The sequence below is a fragment of the Canis lupus genome, chromosome 23 (assembly GCF_011100685.1).
Source record: "Canis lupus familiaris isolate Mischka breed German Shepherd chromosome 23, alternate assembly UU_Cfam_GSD_1.0, whole genome shotgun sequence".
Classification (NCBI taxonomy): Eukaryota; Metazoa; Chordata; class Mammalia; order Carnivora; family Canidae; genus Canis; species Canis lupus.
The window spans coordinates 6,407,314-6,420,060 of NC_049244.1; the positions used below are offsets into that span (position 1 = coordinate 6,407,314).

The 12,747-nt window shown below is 36.1% G+C and overlaps 1 long non-coding RNA gene across 1 annotated transcript; it reads right to left on the bottom strand.

Annotated features, from left to right (window-relative positions):
• Positions 1-500: 500 nt before the first annotated feature.
• On the bottom strand, positions 501-9,497 carry LOC111091972. Its single transcript, XR_005376680.1, has 4 exons — positions 9,409-9,497; positions 9,248-9,302; positions 3,790-3,895; positions 501-908 (listed from the first exon to the last, which is right to left on the bottom strand). It is a non-coding gene; the product is annotated as an uncharacterized LOC111091972 (long non-coding RNA).
• Positions 9,498-12,747: the final 3,250 nt, after the last annotated feature.

Consider the following 12,747-nt stretch of genomic DNA (forward strand, 5'->3'; position numbering starts at 1 on the left):
AACTACATTTTAAGTCTTATTTATGTTAAACTAATTCTGCTCATTGAAAAATAATATCCTATTTTTTAGTGTAGTATCTATTTTTCTTGGGCTTGATATCTTCAACTGTTAGTGACTCTTGTAATTAAACTTATCTTTTAGTCTGAGACTTCTTCATTCCCCTTATATGGATGCTATTATTGTTTTCTATAGCTACCTATTCTCCATACACAAAAATTTCCATGATTTCTAATAAAATTGATTAGTTTATAAATCATCAAAATTCTGAACAAAGAAAAGCCTCTTCTATTTGGTATCTCATATCCTTCTCCTCCCCACACTTCCAGACTATAACTGATTAATTCACCAGCTACTGTTTTTCTATATAGCAAACTACACAGTGCAAGAAGTAAATCACTTTTACAGGTAATCCTCTGTTATACAGGCAACTATGTTGTATAGTGCAATAAGTGCATCACTTTTCAGTTTCAGCTGCCATATAGACAGGCTTTACTGACTCTTTTTAAAAATGGTTCCCATTTGTTAATAATGAGAGGAAGGATAGTTGCCAAAAGGCTGCCTCCAGCATAATCCCAGAAGTAACAGACGCCACACTCAAGCTTCAGATTTTGGCTAATGTGAAATAGCAGGGTCCAGATTTATCCTTCTGCCTGAAAAATCTAAAACATTGATAAAATATATGATACAATAATTTTCAAGATACTGGACATCAGGCAAAGAAGGGCAGTAACCCCTGAGAAATGGAAAACAATTGAGATGGACCCTACAATTGCCTAGCTTATTGCTTTAAAAGGATTTCCCAGCCATGGTACAGAGGAAAACTCAAGACTGAGCATGGTGGATTTCTGGAGCTGAGATTCTGAGGTTAACAAGTCTGCTACAGTTTGTAGAATGGAGCACAGGGAGATCTGGAGAGAGGATAAAAAAGATAAGCCACAGACAGGAAGAAAATATTAAAAATTATACATTTCTATAAGGATTTGTATCCAGAATATACAAATAATCCTCAAAAATCAATAACGAGAAAATAAACAAAAAAGTAAAACTAAACACCAATAAAACTAGACCAGAAGTTTGAACAGAAACTTTGTTGCCAAAGATACACAGATCGTAAATAAGAATATCAAAATTTAGTCAACGTTAATCATCAGATAAATGGGAATTAAAACCACAATAGGAAACAAACACCCCAAGTAGAATGGTTAAAATTAAAGACTTCTCATACCAGGTGTTAGTAAGGATGCAGTGGTCCTTATGCAACCACTTTGGAAAATAATCTGAGAGTTTCTTTTAAAATAAAACCTACAGCTCTATTATTTATACTGCCCTGGGAATTTACGCAAGAGGAATGAAAGCATATGTCCACACAAAGACTTGTACACAAATGTTCACAACAACCTTATTTGTAACAAATAAGAACTGGAAACAAATAAAATATCCATCAACCACTGAATGGATAAACAAATTGTAATATGACATGCAATGGAATAGTATTCATCAATTTAAAAAATGAACCACTGATATATGCAAGAAGTTGTATGAATCTCAGAATAATTATGTCAAGTGGAAAAAAAACAGACCAAACAGTGAACATATTATGTGATTCCTTTTATAGAAAATTCTAGAAAATGCAAACTAACTGTAGTAACAGAAAATAGATTAGTGATTGTCTGGAACTACAGTGGGGGTGGCAGCTAGGGTCAGGAGAAAGAGGTTACAAAATATCATGAGGATACTTTTTGGGGGCTGATGGTTTTACAGGTATACATATATTTCAAAACTTATTAGAATACTATATTTTAAATATATATATTTTACTGTATGTCAATTAGACCTTTACAGAGTTATTTTTTAAAGGGGCAGAAGCAGATGCTGATGTTAAATGCCCACACCCAATAGCTTTTAGCATCTCTTGGGGGAAGGATGAGTCTCTCTCTGCCCTTTCCAACTCTGAGCCTCCCTCCTTTCTACTTTGGGCCCCTGTTTTTCAACTCTTCAGAACACACTTCCTGCTACTGTCATAGCTGACCAACAAACACTTCCATAGCATACAGTCTAGGTATAACTTCTTTTTCCACATCTTTTGGGAGCAGGGCTTTGAAATGTATGTCCCAGGGTCATGTTCTTCGTCCCCAACACAAACAAGGTGTTGTCTCTCTCACCTCCCACCTCTTAATCCTAGAATCCTTGCTCACCTCTGCATTTTGACTGCAGCTAGAACCTGAACTGGAGGAATGGCTAGAAGCATAAACAAGCAAAACCAAAACCGAAACCAAACCAAAACCAAACCAAAACAAAAAAAAACCACAATTGTATTTGAAGGCAGTCAGTGGGGAATGGTCTGTGAATAGCAAAAAGAAATTGTCATTGGACATTTAGACCTTGAGGAGAAAGATTTAGAGATCACTATTCACACAGGCATTTAACTCTTGAGGGCTCTTTCTCTTTGAAGGCTAGTTTATGGTCAACATTGGGAATATGACTACACTGTCCATACCACAGTATTATGGCTTGAAGTACAGCTGTGTTCTACTTCAGTCCTCACCAACTGCTAACAACTCGGGGTCTGTGGGGGGAGGTGGGAAACTATACAGAAAACCCGCACATTGTGCAATCCTGTAACAAAAATGGATGTACAGGACAGGAAAGTGCTCAGAAGTTCCAGGCTAGGAGGTTCTAGTTCAAGAAGGCAATGTAGAAGCCTCCTGAACTTACCTCTTCAGACAGAGACTGAATTTACAGATACACACAGGACAATTTCCTCAGAAAACGATCTAGAAACTAGCTGAATGACTCCTACACATAGGGCAAATGAGAAAATCCCACATAAAAATAGGTAGAAAAATCTGATACATAATCTCACCATAAGCCCTACCCTTCATGTAGTGACCCACACTCAAGAGAGAACTCACAACTCAGAGTTTCTGAAGAGTGAAGGGTTTAAATCCCACATCTGGCACCTCAACTTTAAGACCTACTTCTAAGAGACAGGCCCTCAAAACGTCTAGGTTTGAAAGCCAGTGAGGCTTGTGTCCATGAGACCCACAGAGCACAGAACTGAGAAATGGCTCTTCAAGGGCTTTTGCAGACTCACTTGGCTACACCCCAGGGCCCAGCACAGGAGCAGCTAACTGAAACATGCCCAGTCTTTTGGGAAAAGGCTTATTTGCTTATCTTAAAAGCTTCAGCCTGAGGAGCAGATATCTAATTAAATACATATCTAGAAGCCAACTTAAAAACTCTCCAAAGATCATGGATCTTTGGCACCATCCTCATACCCTCGCTCTGTCTAAAGGAACTTGTATACACATCTAACATGACCCAGTTTTTGTGGTTGCTGCCCAGAAGACACTGCTTGATCTCCTGCCTCTAGTAAGATTTAATCTAAGCTACATCCTAGACTTTAACTAAGCCTAGTCTACATTAAGATCTAGTCTAGAATGACACAGTCATCGTGCCTATCAAGAAAATATTTAATATTTAAAACCTATGTGTAAGTAATAAGGAATAAGGAATTAACCTACTATAAAAACCTCTATAGTTTGTTATATATGCATGCATAGCAAACTCTATGTGTTCATCACTAAAATAGACAACTATTAACATGTCTTATTGCTGCCTTCCATAAATTCTCATGTTAAAATTATTATTGTATTTGGCAATCTTGGCTCTGGGGTTCCAAGAGCCAAGTTCTTTAGTGACTGGACACTAAAGTCAAGAGTCTGCTTCCCAGAATGAGCAAACAGGGAATAAAGCATCTCTTTTAAAAAGTATGTTTTGGTGAGGCACCTGGGGGGTAGTTAAGGAGTGAAGCATCGCCCTTCAGCTCAGGTCATGACGCCAGGACTCTGCCTGTCACTCCCCTCGCTTGTGCATGCTTGCTCTCTTTCTCTCTCTGTCAAATAAATAAATAAAATATTTTTTTAAAAGATGTGTTTTGGTGAAATTCAAGTAACATCACTAAAAATTTTAGTCTTTCTTTTTCTTCTTGATTATCTTCCATCATTTAGATTCTAAAGTTGTATTTCATTTCAATAACAATTATCTCACCAAAACCCTTCACATCAACTGTGACCCCACTGATGCTCTGTGTTAATTTCAGACCTGTCGGAAATTCCCTTTATGATGTCTCCTAGGATTTATTGGACATTTACATCCTTTACACTCCAGTCTATCCTATACAAGGATACCATCCTGCATCACTGTGTGGTACATATTTCCTTTATCTCATGCTTATCCATGTTGAAATTTCACTCTCCTGTATCATAGTTGATGGTCAGAATAAGCTACCAGGTTTTTCTTTAAAATACCTTATTTAAAAAAATACCTTATTTATTCATGAGAGACACATACAGAGAAAGACAGAGATACAGGCAGAGGGAGAAGCAGGCTCCATGCAGGGAGCCCGATGTGGGACTCAATCCCAGGACCCTGGGATCACGCCCTGAGCGGAAGGCAGACGCTCAACCGCTGAGCCACCCAGGTGTCCCAGCTATCAGTTTTTATATCTGAATTTGTTAATTTGGTCTTTAGAGTGAAATATATTCTTCCAAAATGCTATTGTACCATTTTGTTCCTAGATTGCTATTCCATTCCATATATTTAGACAGTGTATATACCTGGAGGAAGCATTTTCAATGGCGTGCTCCCAGTGATCACTACAAAATGCTCTCCTGTACTATAACAGTAAAAACAGTTGTTTTATCCTTAAAACTTTTTTCTTAGAAATAAAATAATAATTCCCAGTTTGAATATTACTGGGCAGATCCTGAATCCTTGAAACATATTTTCATGTTTAGCCTTAATAAAAAATATTTCCATAACCCTGAAGCCATTGAATTTTTTTAAAAAAATACATTGTAAATAGTGCAGGCATATTTCACTCTATAATAAAAGGGAAAGGCATCTCATCTCCAGGTAAGAGTAACATTGGAATTCCTATACATTAAAGAATAACCAATATGACATTGAGGATTAATGACTGAGATCAGACTCATCCCTATTCTTTTGGGGATGATGGATAAATATGAATATAAGTCATCTCAAAAAAGCCAAAAGAATAGATCCTAAAAACATAGAAAAGAGAGGCCACAGATGTTAAAGCTTTGTTTCACTAACATCATGATTTTCCTTCTCATTAAATTTTCGTTGAAATAGTATGTATAGACGTCCTTAACATTTTTTGTACAATAGAAAAATTTCTCAGTCTACTTAAGCCTACTGACTCCTTTTTCAAAATAAAGTTTTTTAATACATAAGGTAAAATACATAGGATTGCCAAGGAAAATAATTACATTGAAATATAGTTATCAGAATACTTAAAAAATGATGAAGAAGTAATGTAGTCTTTTTATTGATGAGTTAAATAATAAGATGCACTGGCAGATCTAATAAATAACATAATTACAAATGATGTTGAGCATAAACAATATGTTGACACATCTTTAATGGCTTCAATAAGATGTGGAAGTATCTGTCATTTCTATTGATGACAAGGTTATAGGTACTGGTAATACTATTTTATGGTTTGTTACTTATATTTATAAATTAAAGAAATGACAAATATCAGTTAGAACATAGTGAAAATAAAGATACATTCTTTCCTATCTTAATCCATGGATCTCCTGAATTCTATTTCATGTAGGGAGTTCCTTTGTCCCGTATGGTTTAGCAAAAACATTTTTACACATGTATCTCTAGTTGGGGTTTTTGTTATTCAATTGAGTATTCTTGAGGGCATACTAATCATCTTAAACTAAGTCAGAGTCTCAGAGTTGCAAGGCAAACAATGTGATACCATCTGAAAGAGGCTTACAGTCTAGCAGAGTAAAAAATTTTCATAAATTACTGCAATGAAACGTTAGAAATATTATGAGGAAAAAAATTATATATCCAGTAGAGAGAAAGCACAAATGAGGGAAAGATCAAATAGGCCCAACTTCTAAAAACATAGGGGGTATCAACAGGAAAAAGTGATAGACAGCAAAGAACTATCCAGGCAGATGAAACTTTATGATCGAAAATACTGAGATATAAAATAATTCTACCAAAGTTGATCATTTAATATGACTGGATACCTACAGCAAGGATCTCTTGCCAAAATTACTTTGTATTCCCTGTCTATGGAGATGCTTAAATATAGCCAACTTTATTATAGAAATGCTTTATTCCAAAAGAATTAAGTATTCATCTATTCCACTCAAGTGTGTTAACTTTTGTATATTTGTTAAATGAGTGAATGAATGAATGGATGAATGAATGAATTTTGAACCCAATAGTGGCTCCAGTAATACCTAACAGTTCTCATAAGAGCCATCAGGTGGCAGATATTTAATCCAAGAATGACTGTTAACTGAGCAAAACTCAGATGATGAAATGCATAATAGCTTTTTTTTCTTAATTCTTACTGTCTGAGTTTATTAAAATCAAAAGGATTTCATGAGGAGACAAACTAGGGAATATTTTTAGCCCTTTTGGCCTAGAGAAATAACTGCTTATTGAATTGGTTTGTGAAATTGAATTTGAAAAAGACAGTAACACTCTTCTTTCGGCAAAGAAATAATAATAAAAAGGAATTTTCAAGCAAGTCATCTATCTATAGAGATTTCTATTCCTTACTCTCTAAAATCAGTAAAAGAAGGACTGCAACCATGAAAGTCATTATATTGTTACATATTATTTGAAGAAACAAAGTGGGTAAGATTCATACACACAGTGATGTCTTTCTCTTTTTGCCACATGGAAACTAAACCTCAGGTCACCATATACATGTAGAGACAGACAGATAGATAAACATATTGATAAATAGGTATAAATAGATCATAATCATATACAGCAGAAAGGAGGTATCTGAAACATAACACCCCAAACCACATAGAGGATGAATCTATAGGCCCTCAGTACCCTTGGTTGCATTTAATTCTGGTGTGATGCCTTAAGTGGGACATTGAGAAAAAGAGAGAGGTCATCAAAAAGAGATTTTCCAGAATAGAAATCAGGTCATATGGGGAACAGCTTCAGGAAATGAAGGTTCTCAGCTGGGACACATGACATAGGAACCATTGAGGGCTCGCGTGGGGAAGACAGACAAGCTACTTTTGCTCTGAATTAGGACAACTGGGTTACAAAGAGATGGGATTCTGCTTTAAAAAGGGGAGGATTTTTTCATAATTAGGGCAGACCACCTAGGGAAACTCTGAGGTTTACTTCAACAGACTGTTCAAGTAGAAGCTCAAGTGTAATAATGTGTATAAAACCCAATCTATTTCTTGGGACCATACTCTCAGAAATATAAGGCAACACATGAAAATACATTGCACAATGCCTCGATCACAACACACGTTCAATAAGCCATACTTTTTTGTTTGTACTTTTTGTTACTAACTTAAATCTGTCATGTACTCATTTTTGCTACAGAAAATAAATAGTGAAAGGGATTATAGAGGAAAGGAGAGAAAAATGAGTGGGAAAAATCAGAGAGGTTGACAAAACATGAGAGACTCCTAAATCTGGGAAACAACAAGGGGTAATGGAAGTGGAGGTGGGCAGGGAGATGGGGTGACGGGCACTGAGGAGGGCACTTGATGGGATGAGCACTGAGTGTTATAGTATATGTTGGCAAATTAAACTCCAATAAAAAATATACATAATAAAAGAAAATAAATCTAACTTATTTGCCCATATAACTTCATACATGCTTATAATAAAAACTTTAATATGTAATATACACATATTGCTTTTCAATCTGTCAAACACACTTGTACATATTTATCTCATTTATTTAATACAGTGACCAGAGCATAATTTTTGACACATAATTACTTATCAAGTCCTTGTGAGTCATCTATTTTCCTTCTGTTATACAATAGTCTTATTGTGTAATTGTCCTCTGTTTATAAGTTGCAGAAATAGAAGTTTAATTTATACTTTATTTTTTTCCTATGTTCTTTTTTTACAATGATATCTCAGTCTATGTAAGAATGATACCTCAATATAGATACAAAAAAATCCAAAAGCATAGATGTGTATGCATGAGTGTGTATGTGTGTGTGTATGAGAGAGAGAGAGGCAGACAGACATAAAGAGAAGGAGACAGAATGAGAGAGAAAGACAGGTCCAGGAAAATCCAAACATATACAGCTTTTGATTTTGTATTAAGAAAGTTTTGCTACTCATCAGAGAATACCAGTTTAGTTTCATAGAAGAGTCCTGTTGCTTCTGTCAAATATATCCACAATTACACATGGGTTTACTAAGTGATGACTCATGACATGCATGTGCGTTTTATATGTAAACATATGTTTTCCATCTATACATGCACATATACAGATATTGCCCAATTAGTAAGCTACTAAACAATGATGAACTCTCTCAACATTGGCTAGGACTAATGTGATACACCGCAAAAACTCTACAAAGATATGCAGAGCAGCATTAAAGTTAACCACTAGAGTAAGGTTAATTAAAGCTATTTTTGGAAATGTCGAGCGATCAGCAAGAAGAGGATTAAATTGGGGTCACTGGGAGTTCCCCCTGCACTCAGCATGCTGAGTATCCCATTATATTGTTCCTAATAATCTGTGCCAGCCTGTAATGGCTTATATATTTATAGGTTATCCAATGAAGTTTACAAATTCAAGTGTTAATTCAAACACAGCCTTTTCTTTGTTTGATGAATTTACTTGGAGCATTTGTTATGGACCAGGCATCATTATAAAGAGGTTTACATGTGTGGATTTCACTTATTAACTCAATGAATATCTAATTATAAAATACATTTACAAAAAAATAAAATAAAAATAAAATAAAATACATTTACAGTTTTGCAAACTGAGTTCTAGAAAGAATAAATAGCTGGCACTGGGTTACATAGGTGAGCCAGCTTTTGAATCCAGGCACTAATGTCTGAATCATCTAATCTTGCCCACTTAGACTAAGAACCATGGAGAGGTAATAATAATAGGAAGTACTGCCCAGGGAATGCATAAGTCTTGGGGTTTGACAAGCCAGCCCAGCTGTGAGAGAAGGAAATGGGTTCCATACATATAATGGTACCTGGGAGCATTTCAGGTCTGGGAGTAGCACAATCAAACGCTGGGGATGAGGGTTAGTTTTTTAACCAATATGATTCCAGGGAGAGATGTATAAGTTGACATCAAGAACCACAAACCTGAATAAGATAGGCCCCCTGAGGAGGGGCATATCCCCAGAAGACAATGCCTAAGATAAACAAAAACCTGTTCCTCACCTGTCCATGAAGGCTCCCCTGCTCCTGGCCCTGGCATTCAGCTCACTTAAGCTCCCTGAAAGACAGTATTGTCCATAGTCAAAGGCAAGTACATAGCAAAGGTTATAATTTAGCATGTAAGACTTCAAGAAAATCTTTAATGGATGTATAGATTTCATTACCAATGAAGACAATATATTCATGTTTCCGTCCTTTCTCCTCCCTCCCTCTCTTCCCACCCCTCTCTCCCCAGCCTCACACACACTATTCCCCACCCACATATTCATACCACCCTGATTATGACATTTCCCAATTAGTAAGCTACTAAACAATGTGACATGGGATGAATGCCCATGACAGTAAGGTAGCATGCTGAGAGACTGCCACTGATGTAAGGCCAAAATTAAAATATTGATTCAGCCAGGGAAACTCTGAGGTAGCATATAAATGAAACTGACTTACAAATGTGCTTTTTAAGGAATGTACTGAAGCAAGCTCAGACGCTGGCCATTACCTTGTAGTATGCTTCCATTGCATGAGTTTTTGTGCTCCATGAAGTGTACCTCTGGAGTCCTATTGAGAATTTCAGGAGTCTTAAACACCTGATGGCTGTCCATTGAGTCACTTTCTTTAGGAAAATAATGCATTTTTATTCATTTTATTTACTTTTAAGTTAATTATTTTGCCAGGGTCTTGAAAGGAGTGAAGGCAGCTAAATGTGAACTATACATCAGAAAGCATAGTTATTTTTAAGGTCATTGGTGCAAATTCTTGTCATAGCAATACTCCGTATCCAACGGTGCTCAGATATTCCAGTAAAGTATCTTCCTTTAGAAAATACAAATTAAGGGTGAGCAAAAATAGAGCACTCAGTTCAAAGCTGCATGATGGCAAGTGTGATTTTCCCTGCACACATCTAGTTGGGGATCTGGGACCCAGGATAACTCTATCCCTGATGAGTCCATTTTTCATGCTGCCTGATATTCCTTTGGCACGTGTGATTGAGTCACTCCTTTGTGTCAGGCACTTACTCTGGGGCTAAAGATATAGCAGAATATCTCACTCTTGTGGATCTTATCTTCTAGTAGAGATAAAGGTAATATATATTAAGCAAAGAAATACTTTCATTTTAGATGGCGGTAAGTTCTATTATGAAAATACAAGAAGGTATGTGGGTTCTTAGCCACTTCAGATACTGTGATTGGTGGAAATCTCCTAAAGAAAGGTAGTTTTGGATTAAGTGCTAAATATATTAAATATTTGACTATGTATAGACATGGGGGTGGGAACATGCTTATCATGTTCCAGAAGCAACAAGAGGACCAGTGTGGGGAGAATGCCATGAGAAGGAGCATAGCAAAAATAGGAAATTTGATGGAGCCAGATCATGTAGGAACTTCTAGACCCTGGCAAGATGTTTTGGACCAACTTGTTAAAAAACATTTGGAGGATTTTAAGTGGAAAAGTGATATCTGATTTCTCCTATGAAAAGTGTACCCTGGCACCATGCTGAAAATGGATGGTCAGAGAAAAAATAAGGTAGAAAATCCCATTATAATGTCATTCTTGAAATATCAAGTCATCAGCATGTAATATTAAATTGAGATCACAGGGAGTTTCTGATATATTCAGCATACTGAATGACCCATTATGATATTCATATTTTTTCTAAAAACCAAGTATCTAAAAGTTTATGCATTCCAAGGGTATTCCAATAAGGCTTACTGATGCTATTCCTAAATCAAATATTTTTCTTGTTTTTTTTTTTTCTATTATTGTTGTCATTGGGTCTTTGCCCTAATTCCCCTTATGTTGACAGACAGATTTTCCAATGGTAGAAAATCAGAAGGCAAGTATTTAACTCAGCTCAACCACCATTTGTCAAGAGACCTTGAGCATTCTCTGAGCCATTTTGGGCCAGGGTCTTTTTATCTAAGAATGAGTGGGGTCAGCACAAGTTCCTCTGGCTCTGACATTATATCATCATTAAGATCATATAATTAATTAGAGATGGCCTCAATTAACTTTGTCATTTATTATTTAGAAGGGGAAATTAATTGACCATGAGCTCAGTGACCTAAATATCAGTTATACATGTGTGCTGGCTTCAAATAATAGTTTCATTTTCTTTGTTGCACTTATACTCTCTAAAACCATCAAGCTTCTTTGTTTTTACTCCTCCTGTTATCATATATGTTTCATGAGTGCAAGGATACTGTCCACTTTTTTCAAACTTATATGTCCTGCCTTTAAAAAGAGTACTTAGAATATAGCAAATGCTCAATAAATACTTGTTAAATGAATTAGTAAATGAATAATTCATTACCACGGTGAGAATTCCTAGGCACTAGGAGGCATAGCAAAAACCAAATATTATGAATTGCCATAGAGAAGTATTTTTATAATTTTTAAAGTTATGAAATATTTTATTTAATTAAATTCTTGCATAAAAGGATATGAAAGTATATGAAAACCTGGCTCTGGGGTAAGAAGGGATGGAAAGACCAGAGTTTTGTCCAAACACCTTTGTTTCCCCAATTCCTTCACAAGCAACCACTGAAGGACCTCCAAAAGTGGTTAGAAAACTACTAGACCCTTTGACTCCAAAATCTTTCCAATTCCATAGAAGCAAGGGTTAATGAAACATCGGTCACTTGTTAGCCTAATTGTATGCCTACCACCTCATTCAACACCTGAGTCTTTGACTACCATCTTCACGGAAAGGAATTCATAACCTCTAATGTATGAATATCTCTGTTAGCAAATACTGCTTGTATCTAGCTAAAATCTGTCTCCCTCAGCTGCACTCAACCCTCATGAATCTCAGACAATCAGTTGGTTATCTTTTCCACAGGACAAACAGGGGAGTCCCCTGTCTCCTCTGTGTAGGATGAACATTCCCCATGTCTTTTTATTTAATATTGATTCAATGGCCTGATGGTCTACCAGACTTTCACCATCAAAACTTTTCATCCCCTGCTTGGCCACAGTTTGACAATGCACTATGGAAGAATTGGTGCCCAGATTAAAACACAATTATCCCAGCAAGACCTTCTTCCACTCAGAGGAAACAAAACCATCTTCTTCTTTTTTTTTTTTTTTCTGTTCACAATAATATCATTAAAACAAAATAATACTCATTGACTTTGGGGCATGTATCTCATAGCAGGATTTGCCCAGAAGCTTTCCTTTTTTTTTTTTTTTTTTTACTTTTTTTTTCAGAAGCTTTCTTCATTCTAGTTGCCACCACCTAGTCTAGGATTTCTTTCCCTCTAGCATAGGCTACAGTGTTCAGGAAACTGCCCCACATTTGTTGTCTCTGACACAATAGAGCATGTTAGAATAGTCATTACTATTCAGGAAAGGACATGTAAATGCAACAATCAGGGTAGTAATAAAGATTCCAAAAATATCAAAAAATCTTTGAAGGAGTTGTCTCTGGACTAGGGTGAAGTGTGGAACCCCATCCCTCTCAGCATATCTCCTACTCTCCTTTTCTACATAGATGTTCTGAGCATATA